Source organism: Larus michahellis, chromosome 7, assembly GCF_964199755.1.
Source record: "Larus michahellis chromosome 7, bLarMic1.1, whole genome shotgun sequence".
In the NCBI taxonomy this organism is placed as follows: Eukaryota; Metazoa; Chordata; class Aves; order Charadriiformes; family Laridae; genus Larus; species Larus michahellis.
This window is the reverse complement of record NC_133902.1, coordinates 31851829-31859518: the sequence shown is the minus strand read 5'-3', so window position 1 is coordinate 31859518 and position 7690 is coordinate 31851829.

Sequence of the window (7690 nt, the reverse complement as noted above, 5' to 3'; positions counted from 1 at the left end):
CGAGCAACTATTGCTACTTGTGGAAAAATGCAGAAAAATATAGCACTTCTTTTCTTTACTAACTTCTAGGGGAATGGCATGGACTATTCAGGCTATATAATACTTAGATAGGATGAGAAACAGTAACATTAATCATCATTTCTCTGGTATATAATTGATACAGTGGTTAGCAGTGGGCAGTCACATAAATTTGCTGGCAGGAAATCATCCTTTGTCCTCCTTTTTATTCTAACAGAGTGTGTAGGATTAACAGTCCTGAAGTAGGCTAAATACTCTGAACATAGTCTGCTCTGACTGAAGAGGAATGAAGGTGGTTCTGAGATTGCAGAATAGAGGGGAGTTTTTGCTGCCTCTGAACACAGTTTTGCGTATTGTACCTGACTGACAGACAGCAGGAACATAATATCTTTCCCACCAAAAAATAACTTTTGCCCATATAGAAAATGTAGAGGTAGGCTGCTGCTGACACAGAAGGACTCCCATGCTGTCACAAACAGATAGATAGCATATTTTGCTTTGACTATGCTCCTTTCTACCTTGCTGATTAATAGTTTAAATAAACCTAGAAAGTGAATCCCTGCTATGAGGCAGCCACATACAAAAGATTAAGAAAAATAATGAACATAATAGTACAAGTATTTTAGACAAAGGACTGCACGCAGAGCAGTAAAAAAGGAAGCAAATCGCGGTATGTTGTGGTGAAAATACTGTGGTAATGTACAAGATGCAACAGTGGGAAGGTGAAAGTTGTATCAACTTAAGTTTTCATGACCTGTCTTTGATTTGTGCCAGAAATATCACGTGTGCTGTGACCTTCACAGATTCCCAGGGGAGACTTTTGTATACAGCATTTCCCCCGTTGTCTTGAGGGGCATAAGGGACTTCTCACAAGCACAGATGTAATCTTGTTCAGCATAGCTAAAGATTATATAAAACAGTTATATCCCACAGGAACAGTGCGGTTCCATACATTGTCCATGAAAAATCTGAGCACCTCCTCCACAAACAAAAGACCACAAACCATCCTGTGGAAGCAGGAGCCATGAGACTGACAGTTCAGGTTCGGTTTTGTTTGTTTGTTTGTTTGGGTTTTTCCTATCTATGGGATCATATGACCCAGATCTGTAATTCCTGGAAGGCTCTCTTGAGATGCATCTCAGAAATGTTATAAATAAACATAGTTTTAGGTAAGTATGAATGCCTTTGTTGACTTGGAGGCTGGGTTAACTTCAGTGGAAGCTGATGGCAGTGTACAATAAATAGGATGAAATAACATTTGGGCATGCAAACTGTTATAAAAAACAGTGGAAATCACATGGATCTTGCAAGGCTATTCAAGATGCATGCACAACTTAAAACCATTCCCACCTCCCCAAACATGTATTTTGAGTCCTGTGCCAATGCTAGTACAGGTCCTACACAGTTCAAGACCAAATCCTAAGCTCTCTTTCTAATATTTAAAAATGGTTACACAAGAACATTTGGAAAGGTAAAATCCAAGTAGTCTTTTAAACATAAATAAGTAAACCATATCAACCCCTTTCTACTCAGTTTAAAATCACTTATTCTGAATAAAAGTACTGACACATGTGGATTTAACGTAACATAACGTCCTGGTTTCAGATGGGATAGAGTTAATTTTCTTTCTAGTGATTGCTGTGTTTCAGATTTGGTATGAAAGGATTGTCAATAATTCATATTGTTTTAGTTTTTGCTAGGTGATGTTTATACCATCCAAGGACTTTTTTCCACTTCGCATAGAAGCTGAGAAGAAGAACGGGCGGAACAATGGAATGACCAATGGAATATTTCATACCATAGATGTCATGCTCAGTGTATAAAAGGGATTTGGTCAGGGGCCTGGCCGTTATCACTATCCGTTATCACTGCCCGAGTCCAGCTGGGCAACCAATTCACCGGGCAGTGAGAGTGACTTGCGTCTTGTATATTCTTTTACCCTTATTATTATTATTTATTATTGCGATTGTTATTTTATTTTCCTTTTCTGTCATTGTTCTATTAAACTGTCTTTATCTCAACCCATGAGTTTTTGGTTTTTTCCCCCTTCCCCTCCTTCTCTCCGTCTTCTCCCTACCATTCTGGGGGATGAAGGGGAAGTGAGCCGGCGGCTGCATGGTCCTAGTTGCTGGCTGGGGTTAAACCACAACACGTAACTAACTGACTTCAAATTCCACCTTTAGCAGCTTCAGATGAATCTTTTTGTGAGAAAACAAGCCCTGAATTATAACTCATACATGCAAGACTGCCCTTTGACTCACTTGGCTGTTCGCCTGAAAGCCTGGGGGCAGATGAAAATGTGTTAAAATAAATGAGTTAAAAAGAATTCCTGCCTATTATTAGAAATAGGTAGGATTTACTCCTGATGGTATTACAGGTACAAGTTTACCACCCATGTATTGATGTTTTAATGCTCTGTGTCACTTCTTATTTTTAAATAGAATTTGCTATTTAAAATTATTTTGTCTATCTATCTGTCTAATAGTAATGCAATCACAAGAGAATATTTCCAGAAAGCATACACTGCTATTTAATTATTCTTTTGTATCTGTTAACACATGGTCATTTTACAAGCCAAATTCATCTCCGGTAAGCTTACAGGGAAATGGGAGAATTCACTGAAAATAGCAACACTATTCAGTGTTGCATGAGAGACCGTGGTTGTACAGGGTGACCTGCTGTGATCTCTAAACTCAGGGGAACGGGAGCTCTTAAAAGGATACGTAACCAAAGCCTGAGCTGTATTTAATTAACAGTTCATGAAGTCTGGGAACTTTTTGAAATACATTATGATTTAATTAATGCTTTGTATGGTAAGGACGTACATTTTAAGTCCCTGCCCATGGCAGGGGGGTTGGAACTAGATGATCTTTAAGGTCCCTTCTAACCTGAACCATTCTATGATTCTATGATAATAAAGCATTCAGTTTAAAAAACAATTGAACTAGCTGAAGAGAGTTTACATTGCTTTACTCATAGGTTGCACACAATATTAGAAGTAGCTGCACTGGGTTCAGATTCAGTGTCTGCAACGTTTTGAAAGACATTGAAGCACATTTAAGTACCTTATGCCTTAAGAAACCAGGAAACTGATTTTAAAGAATTCCTCTTCATATGATTCACAATTTTAATATGCCCTAACACACTGTAGAGTTCCTCTTTTATAAGACTCCCACATAGTCATGCAGGAAAAAGATTCAGTCCTGCACGGCAAAAAAAGAAGAAATGCATTGTATGAGGTGAGTTTGGATGTGCACTGTTTTTCAGTGAATCTGTGCAGTTTATGAATGTTCAAGAGTTCAAACTCCAAATTCTAAGGTCCTAAGGTTCTAAGGTCTAAGGGTTCAGATGGTTAAGATTTATTTATAATAGAGTAACTTCAAGGGATACCAACTAAAACATCTTTTTTCTGTTTATTTTTGTTTTGTCTTTCACTTTCCCAAGTAAAAGATTACATCGTGGAAATTAGAGAGAAGCATTTTCCCTGCATTATCCATTTGTACTTGTTCTTTACTTTGTTTCAGCTGTTTCCCTTCTTTATAGTTAAATATTTCCTCTGGGATTTTTAACCATTTTTTCCACCGCAACAAAAGCAGCAAAGATATTTAAAAACAGAGCAATATCTGATTGCCACAAAAGTCCAGAAAGTTTATAAATTGTTAACAGTATTCCAAACACCTAAAAAAATCCCCTCCTGAAGCCCCTGGTCTCACTTCTTATAAGTGCAAATAGAAAGTGTTTGGTGGAAGTTTATCAAGCACATGGGCCGCTGCAAAGTTTACCTCATTGGTAAAGGGAGAGTCAGACATGTTTAAAAGGGGTTTTCCAGGGTGAAAATAAAGAAATAAATTCCATTAAGATAATGAGAAGAATACTTCAAAAAATATGCTACTAAAAACCTCATGTCTGACTGGGAATTTCAAAATGTTAAACTTCACGTATGAATTACAAAATCATATAATGTAATTTGCATCGTTTTATGAGCAGTGAGAAGGATTCAACACATTTGCTGGCCAGAATATTTACTTCTCCCAGAGCACCTGCAGATGCAGTTTCTGGATCCTTCCCTTTAAGGCACTCTGGGAACATCTGCTACATTTTGTGGTCTCTTCTTCTTTGGTCTGAAAAGACACTGTTCTGATCACTGGAAATTTTCCTGAATAAAAGATGCCTTGTTTACATTTAATGGCATCATGTTACCAAAATCAGATTTAATCTCTGTTTTGTCAGCAGTTTTAAGTTCACCTTTCTTCAAAAATGTTGTAATGTTAGTGGCAGATAGATATTTTAGTGACTGTTCTTAAAATGTCCTTGCTGTGCATGAAATTTCAGTAAAACTGTCTTTACAGTAGGCTTTTAGTGGAAAAAAATCACTTTTATATAAAAATATACAATACATAATTTCAATTGTAAGTACTGCCAAAGCACAAAGAAGAGAAGCACATTTTGGCCTCGGCAAAAGTCACAGTGTGACGTTTCTGTTAAACAAGCCTGTAAGCAATCAGTTGAAGTCAGTTGGTAGCTGTATGAAGAGTTTAAGTTTATCCATAACAGAAATTCATAACGTACCCTTGACAAGAATTAGGGAATATGTTTAACATCAATATGTAACCATGTTTGCATTCATATGAATGAGACTTTCCTTGTTTCCATCAGCAGAAGCAGAAACAGACTACATGATACTTTAAATTTCTTCAATCAAAATATATAAACAAGAAATGTTAAAATTATTCTAGGAGGTGAATCTGGTAAAAACTAAATGTTATCAATAAAATCTTAAATTAAGCGCCTGCTAATAATAGATCCCTGGGAGAAAAAATGTCAACTAAACATCCTTTTTTCCCAGTGACCCCCAGCGGGACTTCTGTTGTTATCCTTGTTGGACGTAACTTACTATATGGGAATGTCCCCAGGAGATATCTATTATTTCCGTGATGACTATAAAAACACTTGTGAATGTTTCTGAAAACATCCTACCTCAAGTCAATAATAAAATTATGATTTTGTGAACTTTTGTTTGTTATCAGCTGAATATAGCTTAGACTGAACGAGCTGAATAAAGGAATGATCTTTGATCAAACCGCTATTTTCTCTTTTCTCTATTTCATATTTTAATCTTCTGTCTGTATGAGAAAACTTCTCTGTGGCACATAGCTAACTCTAGTCTTAAAATACAGAACATAATAGTCATTGATCAGTCACATGGATATAAAATAGAAGTAAATATGAAAAGGAAAAACGTGTCAAACAGAAAGCAGTGAAAAGAAAACATGGCAATAAACATTTTTCATTAAATCTGTCTGCTTCTTCAGGAAATGCTTTCACTTTGTGGACCAGGGAATGCTGGATGGGGCAGAGTCTTTTGTGGCGGTGTGGCCTTTTAACATAACTGTTGGAATAATTGCACAAAAATTATAAGTGTAATTAATAGTCCAATTTGAAGGGCGACAGAGACTTCTGATCTTTTTCCAATTATTATCACATATAATCATGTTTATGTGATAAACTATATGTAACTATAATTATCCCATATATCATATTTATGCATATTAAAGATGTAAACTCATGGCCTATACCTCTTTGTACCTTCATTTGTCCTGTTTTGCAGTATTTATCTACAGTACACAGGATAAAGCCAGTCAGGGATTGGGGAAAAAAGAGATTTGATGAGTTCATTCTGTAGTATTCAATCAGAAGATGGGAAATTGCATCTTGTGTCCTTTTATTCACTTAATCCCTGTAAAATTCAGTTCTATACTCAGTGGAGTATTTTGTTTGCATTTTCTGTAGGACCCTGTGGGAGGATCTATCCATCATCCAAACCCACATACAACACATAACCTGAATAAACACGAGTTGAATTCACCAGAAGCTTTGCCAGCAATACAATAAAATATGATGACATTTCTTCACACACAGTTGCCATGTCCTATGTGTTTTGCCCTTATAATTTACCTTCTGGGGAAAGTAATATGTGATAAACTTGTTGCAGGTGGTAATAAATTAGTAAAAGCAGAACTGATTCAGAAGGGCTGTGTCCGCCCATCTCTAGCACAGATGTTCTGCAAAAGATTTAGAGGCTGATTTTCAGGCTCTCAGCCTCTGAGATGAATTAGTTGCATGCTTACATGGGAAAACGGAAACAGTCCTTTTTTGCATGTGGTCCCTTGATTTTTTGCCTCTTCCTTCCTCCACGCTCTCCCCACACAGAGCTTCTCCCATGCAGAGCATGTCGATGTGTATAGATTTAAAGTAATTTTTAATCTGCAGCACAATATTGCTTCTGATGCATGATAATTTTCCTTTAAACTATCTTGTAGTATATTTACTGGGACTTCCAATAATTTCAGTAATCGAACACACTAAGTAATCAGAAAGTACTTCTTGATTTTTCTAAGAACTGTTACTAGATTAGAGAGGCCTTTTGTGGTCTGAAGGGCTGGTTTGGTCTATCAGGCTATACTTATCCTATCATAACTAGGATTTTGGGCACAGGTAAGGGTCACCAGTCTATTAGCACACTTAACTCCCAATAGTTAACTCCTTTGCTTAAGAAGGACCTCTGTTAACATGATTTTTGAGAATGGTAACTATTTTAGAGATGATTCCACATAGCCTTGTCAATCTTACTGGTGTTTACTGCAGAATTCTTTTCCTTGTCACTGGCCTTTAATCTTGGAAATCTCATTTAGAATCCAAACAGACTGAGAAAGGTCCGTCTGGGCTCTCCTATGACAGCTGAAAAAGGTTATATGTAATATACTCAGATAGGTTCAGCAAAGCTGTCCCTCTCTAAATTCAGATAATTAATCTTTTCCAGATTGGCAGTAATTCAATATTGAGTACATAGAAGCTCAAGCTTCGATATTCATGTGGCTCCTCATCACTTCAGGGTAATATATTACTAGGTTAAGGAGCATTGAAGACAAATATTTCAGTCCTTGCAGTGTCATTTCCTTCAGTTGTCATATCTTTAAACTAAAAATATAATGGTGACAGATAATGCTTATTAACTTGACGACAAACTTGCCTCGCAATGCCAAAGGCATTTCTATTAATGGCAGACAGCAATCTGGCTGATCAAATGAAGAAAGGCTACATTTAAAACCTAGCAATGCGCAGCCAGGGCAACCTGGCAGTGACCACAGCCACCAAGAATTTGGAGACCCCGTGAGTAGCTTTTTTGTATCTGTTCTTGGAGGGCACTCTACTATAGAGCAATAACAGACTAAAGGAAGCTCTTAAAGAAGCTAATCCTATTTTATTGTGTGAGGTAGTTATAAATTAAGCCCAGATCTGTGGAGGTATAGAGGTGCATTAAGTGCCTTCTACCTCCATTTCAGGATCTTAGACCTTCACTGAAATGGATGGGAGTTTTCAAGGAACTTTGTGGCTGTGTACTAACTTCCCTAAGTGCAGCATCACGTCTATCATTACCAATGTATTCATTACACATGATTTTAAAACATCTCAATGATTGTTGTGATCTAGCTATGTATCTTCAATGACAAAACCATCAAAAACAAATAACCAACACAAAACGAACTGAAAGTAATTACATCAATTCCTAGTCTAATGACGTAAAACCCCCACAACTCACAATACATTTACAAAGGAGCCAACAAAAACTGTAAATGAAAATTTTGCTCTTGTAAGACCTCACACTATAAGT